Source organism: Heterocephalus glaber, unplaced genomic scaffold, assembly GCF_053883595.1.
Source record: "Heterocephalus glaber isolate CG9 unplaced genomic scaffold, H.glaber_assembly_v1.0 deba00001481, whole genome shotgun sequence".
NCBI lineage: Eukaryota > Metazoa > Chordata > Mammalia > Rodentia > Bathyergidae > Heterocephalus > Heterocephalus glaber.
The window spans coordinates 50,572,361-50,590,922 of NW_028258317.1; the positions used below are offsets into that span (position 1 = coordinate 50,572,361).

The following is an 18,562-nucleotide window of genomic DNA, read 5'->3' on the forward strand; positions in this document are numbered from 1 at the left end:
TCCCGAGTTCAATCCCTGGTACCAAGGGAAGAAAATAAAATAGTAAGGCTGACCTGAGAAAAATCTGTGTTCTGTGGTTTGGTAAAGCAAAATTAGTAATGGATCATCACATATTTTTATCCCTTGCCGAATGTTGCAAAGCTATTATGATTGCAGTATCATCTGATTTTAAATACATGACAGACCTATTCTGAATTAATGTGTCAGCTCTTTGTATAAAAACTATGCATTTTCAAAATTTAAAGCAACTAGGCCCACCAAACCTAATGACATGTAAAGAGACAATCATGTAAAGAGACAATCATGTAAAGTTCTTGTCCCAAGCAAGTAACATGTCACTATAAAATCAGCTTGTCCTTGATGCTGCAGCCTTGATTTAATCTCATTCTGTTCTCTCTTGCCCTCTCTACACAGCTAGACAAATACTATGAGTTTTCTCAGTATTATATGGCTTAAAAAGTAACATTTATACCAACTAATCTTAGGCAGGGATAAGAGGCCTCCTAAAAATTCAAAAGCACCATAAATCATCCCCACTCTTTTGAGACAATTATTGACTCTGAAGCTACAAGGGGGCTTTTTAATCTGATCTGGAGAAGCTACCCTAGCCCCAAAGAGAGTCTTGCACTTTTTTATGTCCAGTTTTCCTCCTAGAGGTGATGTGGATTTTCACCAACAGGCAGTGAATTTAAATTCAGAAAATGTTAAGTCCACATCTAAAAGCAATTTTAATTTTCTTTCAGTACTGGGGATCGAACTCAGGACCTTGCACTTGCCAGGCAGGTGTAATGCTACATCAACTTTAATTTTCTTAAGTTACAAGATACCCAAATAGGTAAAGTTTGGTCAATAATTCTTTACTTCTTTCCTTCAACAATTTGTTCTCAGTTTTAAGGTGGCAAACTACCAAGTGCAGTAGATTATATTTGTGACAACAGAGAGGAAGCAATCTTGCCTCAGGACAGACACTGGAAGCCAGGAACGAGAAGAAAGGCAGCCTCCCCACCATGCAGGACCTTTCTTACTGAACGGAGCATATGACCAACTGGAATGCTGTGGCCAGAGACTTTTTTAAACTGAGCAAGCTCTAGTATTCATTGTCAAAAAAAAAAATCAGAGTAGTATTTTTAAAAATCATTGATGCCTCTTGTATATGTAAAACAGTAAATTAGGCACTTAAAAGTGAAAAAAATTTTAATGCTTTCTTTTTACTTAAATTTTAAAAAATTGGTGTGGGGGGGGGGGGGTGGTACTGGGAATCAAACTCAGGACCTTGTGCTTGCCAGGCAGGCACAGTGCTACTGACCTAAAACCCCAGCCCTCTTTTCACTTTAGAAGAACTATGTACTGGTAAATATTTTAACTGGGAGATAATACCTATTTCTTGGTTTTTAAAATATGATCTGGATCTCAGAACACTACTTTTTTCCTCAACAAGTGCAGTCTTACAATACATGGGGTCTAATCTGTGTATTTTATTCCTAGGAATGCAGCTAATTGCCCAAAGAAAGCTAAACTCCATGGGTAGAGTAGTATTAGAAATGATCTTCAGGATGATGCCCGGCACACAGGGTGGATTACAGCAGGAGGCAGGAGGGTCACACTTGTTTCTCTGATAACTGCTCACAATGAGCTTGGCATCCGGAGGGTGGTTCCATAAATACTAGTGACTGACAACAGCCAGGATTCATTTCATCCTTCACTCTGCCCACATCTTCTTTCCATAAGATATTCCACTCTATAAATATGCTCTTTCTTCTGTATGAAAGTGCTAAGTCTTAGGTAGAGGCCAGCCCTGTGAGAAACATGAGCAGGAAAGAGGAAAGTAATCAAAGTGCACTTATGTACGTGTCAGGAACTGGCCTGCAGATCTGAGTCTCTGCCAAGGAAGAGAGGTGCAGGGTATCAGCCTAAGTTGGCAGTGGGAAAATACACATTAGCCCAGGAAGAAACTTTTCCTGCCAGCCCATTCTGCTTGTGTCTCCCCTCACAGAAAGGTGAAAGACAAGTAGCTGGGTCCTTATCGTCATTAAGTAGCTGACAAGGGCTCTGGCTCTGCCTGCCAGGCTGGCTTCAAGATTAAAAGAACCTAGTTTCAGGGTTCCCCAACATCCTTGACCAGAGAGCAAAAATAAATACTTCTCAAACTAAAGACATAAATGCAGGTGAACAAGGGCTGACATTTCTGAGAAAATTAACAAAGGAAATAAAACCTAGGATATTAGATATTTGCCACCTTTCTTCTTCCATATCCTTCCAATTCCATTTGTCTTTTGAAGACAAAAGAAATGTCTGATTCTAGAAAAATACAAGTCAACAAGTGTGAGCTGTAGAATATAAACTGATAAAAAATAACATGGTAAAAAAAATTCAATGACAGCTCAAATATATGGTTAACTTTTTACTAGAAATTTTTAGCAGAAGTGTCCTGTATCATTCCAGGAGGAAGCTTTTTAAGGGCAAGTTTAAAAAAAAAATGTTTTCAAAAGTCTTTTTATTTAAAGCCTTTAAGGGCAAGTGTGAAACTTTACCTTGCTCCCCCCCTCCCCTCCGTCACTAGGCAATGATGTAGGCATAGGTTCTCCATCAACAGATGGGAGGTTAACAGCCAGCAGAGCTGTAGCTAACCCACAACAGACATGTAGCGAAAGTGAGAAATTTTGGCTTCTGCTGTTGAAAGCCACTGAGGATTTGGAGTCATGCAGAATGATTACTATCTTGATTGATACTGTTTGGAAACTCTGGATTGGGGTTGAACATGACCACCTTCTCCACACAAACATAAAGGTGGCCATCTTTTCCAGAATCATGGAATGAATTCAGTTTGTGAACTGAGGTACCACTGTAGTGTATTCAGAAATTCCAAGGCTGAAATTTGGTTAAGTATCAAGTAAATATCAAATAAATTTCTTTACAGGGTATGGAGACAAGAAGCTTGTAGATTAAATGACAGCTTGGAGAAATGACAAACAAAGATTCTGTAGGTTAAAATAAATATCTGAGGTATGCAGTTTGACAGTAACTTGGGCAATGTTTAAAATATCTATTCGAATGATCAAATGAAGACAGCACCTGCCTTTAGTTCCAAGTTGCTTCAGACATGAGCTCACAGAATATCGACTAAAACCAAATAAATCACTAAATGACTACAGAAAATGGATTCACTTTCATCCTCATGGTATACCTTGCAATGAGACATTTATAGAGGTTGGGTGAAAAATTAAAAATCTAATAGCCTAGACAATTTCCTAAGCTTACCTATTCTTAAAGATTCTATCTTGTTGAATGATACATTTTAGAATTAAACAACACTTCTTCACTGACTGTCAGTTAGGGTGTGGTCCAGGCTGTTGTGGGGTAGGGAAATAACACCGGTATGATGGTTGCAGAAGTCCCTGCTGATCCTTCATAGGAGACATTCCTTAGGCTTTTGTGCCTGACGAGGCTTGTCTAGGAAGGAAAATGGCATCTGCCCAGATACAGAACATGTGTATAAGTTGGTATTCCTTTGGAGTTTGGCATACCAAGGTCCAGAAATAGACAAGCATTTCTCACCTGGATTGTTTGCTCCCATTTCTCTTTTATTCCTCATGGGTCTTTAGTTAGATCAGGTGCCATTTTGCATCTCCTCTACCACTATCTTCTATCTCTAGACATCAAAAGGAATATGTGATGTGGTGGACATACTGTATGGTGACCTCACCTGTATCCAAAAGTTAGTGTTAACTGCCCTAATACAAAGACCAAACGCGGAAATTAAATTGAGAAGGTACCAATTATGTAATTAAGTCTTTACCTAAAGGATGTAGCACTATGAAACTATCCCTATGCTGAGTACTATGAGAACGAGTAGAAATCCTAAATTCCAGCCCTTAAGTTTAGGGTTTTTTTTTTAAGCTAGTGAGATAAAACAGTGAGAGAAGAAACAAGATCATTCCTCTCCTCAACTAGCATAATTAAGAAATGAACAAGATGTGGACATGCAAGCCATCCTAGGTAAACTGCATCCTTCCTGATAATTTTTCTGGGAGGAAAAAATGGAAAAGCACATGATGCCACATGGACTAAAATGGCAAAGATTATAATTCTTCCCCTAAACAATTTCAGTTAAAATATAATAAGAGTCTTTCTAAATCTCAAGAAAATGATATTAAAATTCACACAAGAAAAAAATAAATGGTTACAACTTTCAAAGAGCATTATTTTAAAAGGGGGAGTGGGAATAGGGTGGAGAAGAACGGACCACCCTGACAAGATGCATTAGCTAAACAGACAGTAAGGAACAGAAGGAAAAGTACATGCCATGGTCCTATAAAAAGTGTAGTATAAAATTATTTATGTGCAATTTTGTACTAAGTAAAAACTGGGTTTATACAGAATTAACCAGAATCAGAATACATAAATATAGATGAGTAGAAGTTTCAGGTGATGGGCTGTAGTTGTGAGGTTTTGTAAATATATAAAGTAGATTGACACACATTTCTTTAAAATACTACTTCCATTAAATTCCACAGCTCCATTACTCACTCTACCACCTCTGGTGCAAGCAGTGCCCCTCCCTGAAGGCACATGGAAATGTGCATGATGTTCCTGTTAGTCATGTCTGAGGGCACTTCTGCCTTTAATGGGTGAGGGACAGGGGTGCAGAATACCTGTGACACACACAACAGTCCCACACAGAGACAGACTGTCCCCTTAAAAGCACCATCGGCACTACTGTAAGAAATTGCCACTAGGAGTAGGTCAAAGATCAGTTTTTCTAGGACCTTGCAGATGCTAAGACACGCTAAAGATCCTAAAATTCAACCAAATACCATTAATGTAATCATAATATGATTTTAAAATAATGAAGATAGACATGGGGAAAAGTTTACATGAATAGAGAAAACACTTCATTTCCTGAGATACATTACTCTGCTTTAATGCTAGATGTAGCAAACACTGAGGGTCTAAGTTATCACCACTTACTAAAACACAATTTTGCAGCTTATCAATACACCAGTATCCCACAGCTGGTTCCTGAATGATTGCAACTCCTGCCCTGATCTGAAAGTTCCCAAAGAAAGAAGCAGGGAAGCCCCGCAGCCCCTGGAAGACTAAGAGTTGAACACACAGCTAGCAAATTCACCCCTAGTGAGTAACAGCCCTTTGCTGCCGTCCAGAAATGGCTGTGCATGGCACCTTCTCCCTGGCCTTGAACAAAATAGAAGGTAGGGATGGAAAAAGATCCTCGTGCAGGGTGTGGAAAAGAAGAGCATCTATGCTCAATTAAATGGTTTTCCAGCTTTTATGCATTTTTCAGTACTTAGGAGAATCAAGATCATAATTAACTTCCCAAAAGGCTGTTGATACTGCCATCTAGTGAATATAATCCTTTTTACAACAGAAAGTCACAAAAACTCAAGAGCTCAAGGGACTCTATTTCTAAGGTAGACTTGGGTAAGTCTAAGTGTCCTGTTTTCCATCTCACTTAAAAATCACATATGGTATACCAAGAAGAAGAAAAAAAGTAACGAAGTTAGTGGTCTGTGGCTCAGTACATTTAGGAATTAGCAAAACTTTACAAATAAGCACAATGGGGCATCAAGCATATTGTTTTCCCATGAAGGAGTGAAGCTCTGCTCCATCTCCAGCAGTGACTATTACAGCTGTACTATCAGTGCACTGCTCACAGCCTGCCCCACCTGCCCAGTCTAGAGAACACTTGGGCTTTTCCTGAGTTAGTAGCTCATTTCATCTTAAAGCCCTGGTAACTGTACTGGTCACAATCCCTTGTTGGCCTAGGCTGCCTGGGGGCCAAATCAGTGGTCCATTCCCAGCACGTTGATAATAAAGTCTTACACAAGACAGGCTATCTAAATCTTCTTTTTTCATTTCCTCTTTGTATTATTTTCCCTCTGTCCCAATCACCTACTGGTTTTAAATTTTATTTTCTATACTTTTTAAATCACTTAAAGATTTTTCCCAAAACAAGATTGGGTACTTATAAATAAAACATGTTAGTTACATTTGCTGTGTGTATGATGCTCTTGTTGGGATCCTGATCACATAACCCTAAGCACAGGGATGCAAGTATCAGGCAACAGCAATTCCTTTCTTAGATAACTGTAAGGTCTCTTTTCAATTAACGCTCCATTAGAGAAACTACTGATAGTTTAAACAGGCTCAAACTAGTGTCACTGTCAAGGAGATTACCCTCTTATAATTATTGTCTTCTTCACATTTCAGTATGGCCTCCTGAGATGTTGGGCTTATATTTCTGCAGCTCCTTTAACTGAAGGGGCTGCTTCTTCACTTCTCATCCCACAAATCCATTCTCCTTGTTTCTTCATTCTGTCCTATGTATTCCAAAATGTGAAGTATTTATGTAAACGTTTTACTTGTTTAATCTAAGGACTGAAGGCAGAACATAATCTGCCGCAATAGACATGAAGATAACAATCCTGAAACTCTGAATACTGTCACACACACAACAGGGCTACCTCATTGCTACTTTAGTGCATACCACATTAATCTAAGAAGTGGGATCTGCATGCTGATTAACTGCTCTCAATCTATGTTTAGATAATTTCCCAGAAACTGCCAAGAGCACAAAACAGCTGATAGTTTCAGGCAGGGCAGAAGGCACTCTGGACAATATGTGTATTCTTTTTTTTTTTGTACCAGAGCTCGAACTCGGGACCTTGCACTTTCGAGGCAGGTGGTGGCACCACTGAGCTAAATCCCTGGCCCCCGTATGTATTCTTTTCTTTCTTTCTTTTTTTGGTACCGGGGATGGAACTCAGGACCTTGTGCTTGCAAAGCAGGTGGCGGAACTACTGAGCTAAATCCCTGGCCCCCGTATGTATTCTTTTCTTTCTTTCTTTTTTTGGTACCGGGGATGGAACTCAGGACCTTGTGCTTGCAAAGCAGGTGGCGGAACTACTGAGCTAAATCCCCGGCCCATCTATGTGTATTCTTTACATACGAAAGTTTGTTTTTTTTTGAAATGGAGTCTTGCTGTGTTGCCCACACTGGTCTCAAACTTGTAATCCTCTTGCCTAGCCTTCCACATTTTACTTTAAAACACTGCATCTGTATATGTACAGACATGTATATCCAAGTATTAGATGGTTAAGAAAGGTGATAAAGAGAACTGAAATATAGCTGGGATGATAAATTATTAAAAAGACCTGGGAAATGGAAAAACAGTATATTTGAAGGTCAGGCAATTAGCATCTAAGGGTCTAAATTTTGTAAATCTATTTAATGACATATATACTTCATTTTATTAAAAAGTGACACGAAACATAACATCTTCAATGACTTCTTGTTTGAAATTCACTTTTTGCTCTGGTAGCAAGGGCTAAGTCATATCTGAAATGCATGACAGACAAAGGACAAGGATCCTGTGGTTTTTATCTCAAGTTCAGCTATCACTTGAGGTTTCTATCAGTGTTCTAGACAGAATCTTGATGGTAAAGTCAAATTTTACAAATAAGAAATTAGAGCATGCAGTGAGGAACTCAACCCAGTGAGCTATACTCAGCTCAGTGACAGTGTTCTGTGATTTACCGCAAGATTTCTAGTTTGCTTGTTTTTAGTAAAAATCTATCGACGGGGTCCAAGACTGGTAAACAGAACTCTGGGGGTGACAACGACATCTCGGAGGGACAAAGTCCACTTTGCGTGTCAGGCCCACCTTCCCTCTGAACATGGAGGTAGAGATGGGGCTGTCAGGCAGAGTGCTATCGTCACCTGATGAGAATCAGTCCAGCATAAGAGAGTGAGCACAGAGCACAGCAGACCCTTCCCTCAGAGACAGAGAACTGAACAATCCTATAAAACCATCCAATGGGAGAACACCACTGCTGCCTTACACTACAGGCCTGTAGAAGAAGTTAACCTTTTGGAATTAGCCGTCTTCTGTTCACTTTGCTTAGCTGCAGGGTCCTACTCCTAGCCCCAAGTGGAAAAGACCACACACTTGATTTATTTATGGATCTAGGTTACTAAAGCAAAGTCAGATACCCAGTTCACAGACACACAAGCCAGAAAAGTTGTCTCAACTTACTCTCCCAGCCTTCCAAGGCTGGTCATCCCTCCAGGGCCTGAAATTCCTCTCTTATCTACAAGGACCTTTCCAGGATCCTTAAACCCAGGAAAGTTGAAACCTCAAGATTCCAGGGATCTCTCAAGGGGCCTGGACATCACTTAACACATCTGACACAGTAGACTGCATTTTGTCAAACCAGATGCTCTATTAAACCAACACTGGACGCCTCAACATCTTGTAGAAGAGAACTGCTTGGATTCCATTTTATAAGTCACACAGATAAATTAGTACCTTATTTTATTGGTTAACTACAAAGTATGCCACCATCTCTTCTATCAGAACCATCTTTTTTTTAGTCTATACAACATCTACTTAAGGGCTCATCACGGTTCATTTTGGAGAGAGGGACTGAGGTCAGAGAATTCTTTTTTCTTTTAACCTTATCTATTTCTATATTATTTCTATGTTAATTTTGTAGTTTAAAGATTTTTTAATTAATATAAAGTGTTCAACAAAACAAAACACATTCCTTCTTGTGACTTTATTATTCTTTTAAGTTTATCACAAGGAAATAAATTATTATGGCCTGAATATTTCACTGTAATGATATCTAAAGTAGCAAAGAACTAGACACAATCTACTAACAGTGGGAAGATGGTTTTTAGAGTATGGTGCATCAATGTGACTGAGTATTATTTTATCATTATAACTGGAAAGGTTTCATAAATGAGTGGCAAAACCTGACATCTCAAGTAAAAGCCATATTTTAGCTAAAGATTCAACCACATAAAATGCAAACTAACCATATAAAAAGACTGAAACATGTTATATTAGAATAGTAAAGTTTATAGGTAATTTGAAAATATTTTGATAATTTTCTTTAACAAATAAATACAAAATACCTGTTAACCAGTGGTCTAGAAAATTCTGCCATAGTACCAAACACATTGATCATTGTAGGATAATTCTCCTTAGAATTAACTTTATTGGAATTTATAATCTTTCCTAAATTTAAATGATGTCTACGAAAGGAAATAAAGGAAGTACCAGTGGATTAAGAAGCAAAATATATGTTGGCAGAATCAATATACACTGAATCTATCTAAAATGAATTCGAAGTAGCTAGCGATTAAGTTTAAGAAATCCGCCCCCCAAATTTACAAAGTAATAAACTTATCAAATGCTTTCTAAATTAAAAGACTATGGATTCATAATATCTTTTAATAGCATGTCTTTGTTTTTTTGTTGTTGTTTTTGTGGCACTGATGATTGAACCTGGGGCCTTCACACTGAGCTACACTCCCAGCCCTTTGTATTTTTTATTTTGAGAGAGGATCTTGCTAAGTTACTAAGCTGCCTAGGTTTGGCTTGAACTTGCAATCTTTCTGCTTTAGCCTCCCAGAGTGCTAAGATTATATGTATTATCAAAGTAAATTTTACTAGAAAAGTGATTTCAGTTACTATGATCCCCACAAGCTTTTCAAAGAGTTTTAGGTCAGGTTTTCTTCCCTTTGTGTTCTCATAACACAAGGATGTGCAATGCTCTTAAAAGATTCAAGTTCCAATGGACAACTGGTTAAGGAAGAGAGCAGGAGGCCAACTGTGACCCTGAAAGCTAACAGGAGGCGTGAGTAAATGCCCATGTGCTATTTCCCATGCTTCCATCCAAGAAAATACTGTACTGAAGCAATGTGTATGAATGCATCCATTATGCATATCGCCACTGCCTGATCCCACTCAAAGTTTTAACACTGACTTCGTTCACCTCCCTTGGATACAATCTGGAGCATCAGCTGGGGTGGAGGCTCCTAAGTAACTTTATAAGTAGGCATCATCTAGCTGGCTTCTCAGGTGCGGTTCAGCAGCCACACCCTAATAACTGACAATCTTTGTGAACAAGTGTTCAATTCTGTTTATCCTTTTGGTTTCGTGAAAGCCGGACTGACTAAATCAGCTTGGTTGATGACTACACTAGTCCTGAAGTACAGTTACAGATGCAGCCTAGTCTTATAAACTTCAACTACTGTGATAGAGCCCACATCCAGACACCCTCAAATTACCATCTTCACTTCACATGCTTTAATGCAATGACATTTTTCTATTTATTAAAAATTTACTTCTTTTGAGGGCCGGGGATTTAGCTCAGTGGTTCCGGCGCCTGCCTCGCAAGTGCAAGGTCCCAAGTTCGATACCCGGTACCAAAAAAAAAATTTACTTCTTTTAGATCTTTAACAGAATACACAAATACTGATAAAGAAGAACTGGTCTAATTTCATGTAGCAGTGGTACATCTCAAATGAAATCATTATTGTTGTAATTCTCAAAGTTTTACACTCTTTCAAAAATTCCATGATATTAGATAAATTAACTACACAAACACACACAGAGATAAGCAAACAAAAAAACAATAGAGACAACCAGGTCAGTTACCAGTAACCAGAGAAGGGAATGTTAAGGTGCTTCCAAGAGATCAAGCTAATTGCAAGACAACTTCCATTTCAGTGTTTTCTTTGCCTACAATCCTTGCCACTCCACTGTATGTTTCCTCCCACCACAGTGAGTTAGCAGAGGAAGAAAGGGAGAAGTCACGATGGCTCATACAGCTCTGGATGCATATTTTTCTGGAACTGCACCTCGGGGCTGGGTGCAAAGAACAGGGCGGCCTCCTGGACTGTGCTGAGGTATGTGAGCAGGAATGAGCAGCTGATTGGGACTCTGTAGAAGCAAGAATCTGCACAAGAACCAACAAGCCCACAGCAGAGGTGCCAATCAGACTGTTTAGCAGGCGTGGCCATCTGCTTTCAAGTGGATTATGGTGTGCCAAGGCTAACTTCACTGCCATTCGGATGACCAGAAGCATACAAAGGAACTGAGAAGAGCAAAAAAAGTATCATTGTGTAATTATTGGTCTAAGACCAGGTTTTAAAGAAAACTTGTAAAATTACAATTCAAGTGCCAGTCTCAGGTCTCCCTTGGGCATAAATCTTTAAAAATAAAAATCTGAATGGACAGCTATACCTCACCAGTTCCTTCCTAGGTTTTGAGCCAACTGAGTAGACAGCCTTAACCAGATCCAAGCCTCCTAGAACATAAACTCCCTGAATGCACACACTTTGCTGTTTTTCTCTGGCTTTTCTACACAAAAACAGTGCCTACCTTAGAACAGGTCCTCAGTATGTATTTGCTGAGTGGATTAATATATTTTAAAAGCTTATTAATTATAGTCCTCTTTCTTTAGCTGCAATTGTCCTACGAGAGCATCTCAGATCACGAACACTTTTGTTTGCAAATCATTTGGTTCACAAACAGAAGCACATTTGGCAAAATTTTGTTTCTGTTTGCAACTGCATAGGATGACAAACAGGACCCCGGCCATCTCTCCCGCAATGAATACTAACGTGGCCATTTTTTCCAAAATTGTAGAACAAATTAAGTTCGTGAACTGAGGTACTACTGTATTAATTTAATACAATTGGTTGAATGGCGAGACATAGAACAGAATTTAGCATGCGGCAGAGCTTGTCTAACCACCACCTATTCTGACAAGAAGAGACATGTGAGAGCCCAGAAAGGTATGTTCCCAATAAAAGTGACCTTTATATGATTTCTACCCATTTAAAAAAAAAACAAAAAACTGGTGCCACTGCCTGCCTCACAAGTGCAAGGTCCCGAGTTTGATCCCCAGTACCCACAAAAAAAAAAGTAGATAAAATAATGTTGTGTAGAAAAATATACAAACAATATGAGTAATAGCCTTTTTTAGATTTCTGGATGCACATTTACAAGGTAATCTGGAGCTTTATAAAAGAATTTACATTAATTAGCATAAAGCATTTTTAGCTTACATTAACATTAATAGCATCACATGACACACACCTTTAATTGTCCTGCATTTATTATATGATCAGAGAAGTCACTACTTCAGAAATCAGAAGCATCCCCGATGACTATTCCCAATGGCTGGAAGCCTTCTTGCCCACTTTAATGTAACATAGCTGTTTTAAACCCAAATTCTCAAAAATGACTTTGAGAAGCTTTACCAAACATTCCATACCTGCTTTGAAAGGTGCCCACCTAACCATAGGCCAGGCCATGGACAAGGCAGCCCAACCTCGGTGCTGAGGGCACAGTGCACTCAGTGAGTAAAAGTACTAGGCCAGGCCAGAATGCGGACAAATCAAAAAGCAGAGGGTGAGACCCAAAAGGCGGGTGTAGGGAGACAAAGGCTTCTGCAGACTAGCACTGAAAATTACCGGGGGCTTCTCCCTGCTGTACTTGAGGTCAGCAAGAAGGGCAGAACTCACTCTCTTTCCATGAACACTTGAATGCCTCACTGCACCAGGGTCACTATATTAAAATCTTCTAAAACCAAAAAACTTCAGTGATAAGAGATATCTCCCATGTCATGATATACTTAACTTTAGTAAAGCAGAATCCGGTGTTTTCTACTTAGGCTAACTTCCTCAAATTTTTAAGTCTATAAACATCACATATTCAATTATAGAAAACTTTTCCTTGCTATTTTATTTTCTAGTCACTTTCTAGGTGTGATTTAAGATACCAGGTGGTAAAAAGATACTTTCCAACACCAACAAAAAACACAGATCCGAACTAACTGCTTTTACCAACGTGCCTGTTTCTACAAGGACAAGAGCATTCTGTGAAACATAAATTGTAAGAGGGTGGTTTTCTTACTTACTTCACAGATACACGCAGCAAATACAAAACACTGACAATTTGTTTTCCAGCTCATATTCTAAACATCACTTACATGAAGCCCATGTGATGTTTTGACATTCAAACCCATTTGCCAACCAGTTTCTTTTTGTGTTTAAGTAAACTGTGATTCCTATGTTCATGATCTCTACTATATTTTTGGGTAAGTAGAGAAATTCCAGACTTAATAAACTACATAACTCCATTAAGTCCTAAATCATTTATCAGACCAAAATCCTTTTGTACCTTAAATCCAACACCTACGACTCCACTTTTGCAGAGCATGTAAACACGGGTTTTTGATGACATACCAGATGAAAATCTACCCTTTTCCTTTTCTCAGAACCTCCTTCTTTTAAAAGATCTCATCATGAGCCCTACTCATCATGAGTTAAAGGCTCTTATCTTCGAGACCTGGGAAGGACAAATGGAGGGGGTGGCAGGCTGGAGTTAAGAGCTTTTTATTTATCCAGGTAAGTTCCCAACTACTTCATTTTGCTGGGCTTCTTCAATTCAAACTCTGTACAATGTTAATTGGGAACAGGGTGAAGCCAGGGGTGCTCACACTAAAGTTCCAGGTAGTTAGAACTGACACCTATTTATAGTCTACACATTGTTGTGCTTGGTGCTTTACTTTCCCGGTCATTAATGCTCCACCAGGCCAAAGCCTGAAGTTTCCACTTACAGGAAAAAAACAAAACTCTAGAGTGAAGACATACTCAAGTTTCAAGGAAAGGTATGGTATGGGCTGGGTGTAGTGGTGCTTGGGGAGGGGAGGAGGTGGGGGGAGACATTTTTACCACCTTAAAGTAATTACTTTTCCTTATATCCAATATTAGAAAGTTTCCATTAAGACTGAATGAGATAGTTTTGGAAACCACCCAACACAAGGTCTGGCACATAATTTCCATTCAATAAAGGGCTATGACTGGAATCATCATCATTATTTACTATGTCTCCAGAAAAGAGATGGAGAAAAGAACCAAACAATTACTTGTTTGGTGCTCTGAATATTAGCTATAACTTTCACCTTAGTAATGAATTTGTGAACAGTTACTCCAATTAAAGAGCCTGAGATCAAAAAACTTTGCTGAAATCAAGACCATTGACACTTTACTCTCTTCCCTGAGACTTAATGGAAAAAAAAAGACAAAAAACCAACAAGAACATCATCATCAACCACAAAATAAAATAGTAAGTTTAAAATAATTTTGGATTTTTTAAAAAAAAAGAACAACTTTAATGCACATATTCTTTTAATTAATAATAGGATCTTGGGGCCAGGGATTTAGCTCAGTGGTTCTGCCGCCTGCCTTGCAAGCACAAGGACCCAAGTTCGATCCCCGGTACCAAAAAAACCCCAAAAAACCCCAAAAACCCAAAAAAACCAGGATCTATTGTGAGCCGGGGATTTAGGTCAGTGGTTCTGCCATGCAAGTGCAAGGTCTCGAGTTCGATCCCCAGTACCAAAAAAAAAAAAAAAAAAAAAAAAAGGATCTATGTAAAATATCCTTTTGTCCTAGAACTAGGAAAAGATAAAGAAGGCGGCCAATGTAGCAACTGTTCAGAGTAAGAAAATACAAAATACTGACATGATGTATCTCTACATAACTAGAATCTACAAGCACTAAGAACAAGTCTGACAATACTGACCTTTAAATTAGATGCAAGACATACAAACTGCTCTTAGTAAATTCTTCTGGCTGAATGATTAGTTATCAGACCTACTTCAAGCTCTACAAGATCTCTTCTTGGGCTGGGGATGTAGTTCAGTGGTGGAGCATTTGCCCAGGTGGCTTCTTCCTGCAAAGACAAAGACAATTTACACAATCGTGGTCAGTCAGCCAGCCATGTTTTTGAACTACAAACAATTTGACATAGGCTTTATTTTTCAACCAGGATTTGAGCCATATTGACACACTTAATCCCATCCCAAATTAAAGTCTATTAGTAGATGAAAGAATATGAAAATTTCTAAAAAAACACCAGAGAAAAATGTCCTTAAAAAGGAAAAAGGGTTGAAGGGAGGGGAAGGGAATAGAGGGGGGAAATAAAGATATATTATGTACAGGTACAAATTCCCTATGATGAATGTGATCATTAGGTATATCAAAAGTATACCAATAACGTGATTTTTTTTTAAAGATTCATCTTTTAAAGCCTAATAAAAACTCACTTTTCCATCTATATTCTAGAAGGAAGAGCAAGAGATTCTTTCCCCATATATAAGAAACAGGAAGCAAGACACAGAAGTGTTTTGAAATGGAGCAGAACGCTTACATCCCCGCAGATGAACACACTTTGTAATTATCACAATCCCACTATCCACACACAAATGTGCCCTGATATCAGGCTTTGTTTTCTCAGAAACTGCTATTCAACTTAGTTGAGATGTAAGAGCAGAAATATGAAAAATTCCAAAGGAAAATTAAATTACAGTGGAATCTCATCTAAGCAAAATTTTGTAAGAATTAAAACTATCAATCAAAAGAAATTATGCTGGATCAGCAAGGAAAAGGGGACTTAAATGCTTTTAAAAAATAAAAATATTTTTCAATATCCTCTGTACAGTTCCACAGATAAAATTATAAGGACAGGTATAATTTATTATCAAAAGTGCTACACAAAAATAAGGTTATTTTATTCCAGGATGATCAATCTGTACTTAGACACTGAGTAAAATACCCTAATAGAAATATATCAAAGAGTATTTACCTCTATAACTAATCAAGTTATTCTCATTAAATATAGAATGGGCTAAAAATGGAGTAAAAAAAACCAATGAAGGGCTGTTACAGTAATGTCAGAGATAACTGGACGGTAATATTTGCCTTTCAGTGTTGAAGTATTTTTCACATGAAAAATGAATCCATCCCATTTATAATCAAAATATCTACAAGTCTCCTCATGTGTGCTAATTTTAACAAGTCACCATTAAGTGGGCTGATCAAACTGACTTTACATCTACTGTCTGTCTGGAAATGTCAAGTTCTAGTTTCAGACCTGCTATAACCATACTCACAAGGAAAGAGCTTACTTTAAAATTGACAAAAGATAAAAGTAATGACACCCAGTTGCAAAGTACAGGCCTAGCACACAGATACCAGTTTATAAACACCACTGTCCAGTAGAAGGACGCAGAGCTTCTTGAAGTGATTGATTCTAAGGGTAGGGTAAGGAAAATTCCAGATAAGCCTGGGATATCAGCAGATGCCACAAAGCAAGAAAGTACTTGCAAAGGGTTAGAACACATTAAAAGGATATCAGAGTCAGCCTGAAGGAGCTCACAATGGCCAAAGCTGGAACAATCTGAGCACCAAAATAATAACTTATAGAATAAAAGAACTTCCTACATGTTCATACTAATATAAATGATTAATTAGTTGATAGATAAGAGACAGCTCTTCTTATAGAATTCCAAATAATAAATATGCAATGAAGGCAATTTAGACAAATTTGTAGTAATTATCTGTAGTAACTGCAGTAATTATTGCCGCGAATAATATGCCAATGGATGCCATATTCTGCAGGTAAAAGCTTGAAGAGAAATAGGACACTTGTACAGTGCCAAAGTGTCTCCTCCAAGATAATTGTTAATTACAAAGGGAACAATAGTCGCTTGAGAAATCCAGGAGATACTACTTGAATCAAGGGATGAAGTTACCATCACCATTCAGATGAAAACTAACATTAAATCATTCATTACAAGGTAGTAAAAAAGATAATTTATCACTTTCGTGGTATTCCTCCCCAAAATGCAAAAACCTCAAAACAAACATTATAAAATACCAGGCAACCCTAAATCTAGAGTCAACCTACAACACAAAACTGACCGGTACTGTTCAAAAGTATAGACCACTGGCTCTGGGATTTAGCTCAGTGACAGCAAGCCTGCCTCACAAGCACAAGGTCCTGAGTTCAATCCCTGGTACCAAAAAAAAAAAAAAGTACAGACCATGAGAGATAAAGAGTTGAGGAACTGTCACAAACTGTTAGCACTTCAGGAGTCAGAACACCTAACCACAATGTGAATCTGGGAACGGATTAGTAGGATACCAGGTAGAATGCTAACAAGTCTGCTGCTCAGTTAGTACTGTGCTAATTTAAATCCCTTGATTTTGATCATTATACTATGGCTACATGAGATACTAACAGTAGGGGAAGCTGGTAAAGGGTATGTTTGAACTCTGGACTAGCTTTACAACATTTTTCTAAATGTAGTATCATTTTTTAAAAACGTTTTTAAAAACTGATGGTAAAGGAATACAACTAGTTATTCTTGCTCCTCATTCCCGTCTGGTTTTCTTTTCTTAGAGAATTGTACAAAAGCCTCTCTATGTTGAAAATGGTCAAGGAAGGTACAAGATAGGAAGGTGTGAAATCTGAGATCCAGACACACAATATCACAGAGGCCCTCCTCCAAAAAGAGTATGATCTGGCCTCTACATGTAGGTGAACTTTTCAGTTATCCCTGGACAAAACTCAGTCTTTAACTTTAGAACATGTGAACAAATTCCCCAACTGGTCTTTCTTGGATGGTGCTAAAGCAGAGAACATGGGGTGTTCATAAAGTCTGTCCACAAGCAAAGTATCTATTGGCATAAAATGCAAAGCTTTTAATGAGTGACTGCCAGTGGTGAGTGGAGGCATAACGAAAGGTACTTCTGGAGCAATGTGGGGCCTAAGGAGGGAAAGAGCAGAAGAGCCCAAGAAGCACACAGGGGCTAACAGCTGCTTTCTCCCCTAACCATATTAACTTGGACAAACAATGCATTTTAAAACACTCCATTTTACATAGACACATGCCCAAAAGGACTTCACCATTTACATTCTATTTAGATTTTTATGTTCGCACATTATATATGAGATTAAAAAATTATACCCCTCTTCCCTCTTTTCTTTCCAAGTGCTCAATTACTCAATATGATGTTCCTAGCTAATAGTGGGTAGCATCTATGACCACAAGTAGTCATCTCTTACTGTTCATCAAAAGACAAGATGTACTACAAGAAACCTCATTCAGCCTTAAAAAGGATCAAAATTCTGAAATGTTACAAAACTGATGAATTCTGAGAATGTTCTAAGTAAAATAAGCTGATCGCAAAAAGATAAATGCTGTATGATTTTACTTAGATGAGTACCTAGAATAGTCAAAATCACAGAGAGTTGGGCCGGGGATTTAGCTCAGTGGTTCTGCTGCCTGCCTCGAAAGCATAAGGTCCCGAGTTTGCTCCCCGGTACCAAAAAAAAAAAACTCAGAGAGCGAGAAAGTAGAATACTTGTCAGGGTGAGAAGGGAACGAGTTGTTGTTTAATATAACACTTTTGTTCAATAAAATGAAAAAGTTCTGAGACTAGTTGCACAGTAATGCTAGTAGACATATAACATTCTGAATTGAAACTAAAAAATGGTTAAGATCATAAATTTTATGTTATGTATATTTTAACACAAAAATTTGAAAATTTTTTGTGGATGTGTGGGCATGTGTGGTGCTAGGGCCTCACATAGTGTTCTGTCTCTGAGCTACATCCCCAACCCCTCAAAAAAAAAATTTAAAAGGTAACATGCAGTTTTTGGCCTCAGCAATTCTTATTACCTTAAAGATATATTCACACAGGTACATGTATCTATATAGATATATAGATATAGGTACAACACTTAATTGCTGTGCTGTTTCTAGTAGAGAAAACTGAAAACACTGAATTCTTATTAAAATAACAACCTTAAACAGACCATAGTATCTCTGTACAGCAGGCTGCTCTGTAGCATTTAAGAGAAATAAGGTACTGATGAAGAAAGGTACACATAATT

At 38.1% G+C, this 18,562-nt stretch overlaps 1 protein-coding gene across 4 annotated transcripts in view; it reads right to left on the reverse strand.

Annotated features, from left to right (window-relative positions):
* Kank1 (KN motif and ankyrin repeat domains 1) overlaps nt 1–18,562 on the reverse strand; it is a 201,174-nt gene that overhangs the window by 100,710 nt on the left and 81,902 nt on the right. For all 4 annotated transcript variants that reach the window (XM_087184058.1, XM_087184054.1, XM_004838204.4 and 1 more), the window contains one exon: nt 14,405–14,554. The gene's annotated coding sequence lies outside the window, so the exon portion shown is untranslated. The remainder of the gene's footprint in view (nt 1–14,404; nt 14,555–18,562) is intronic.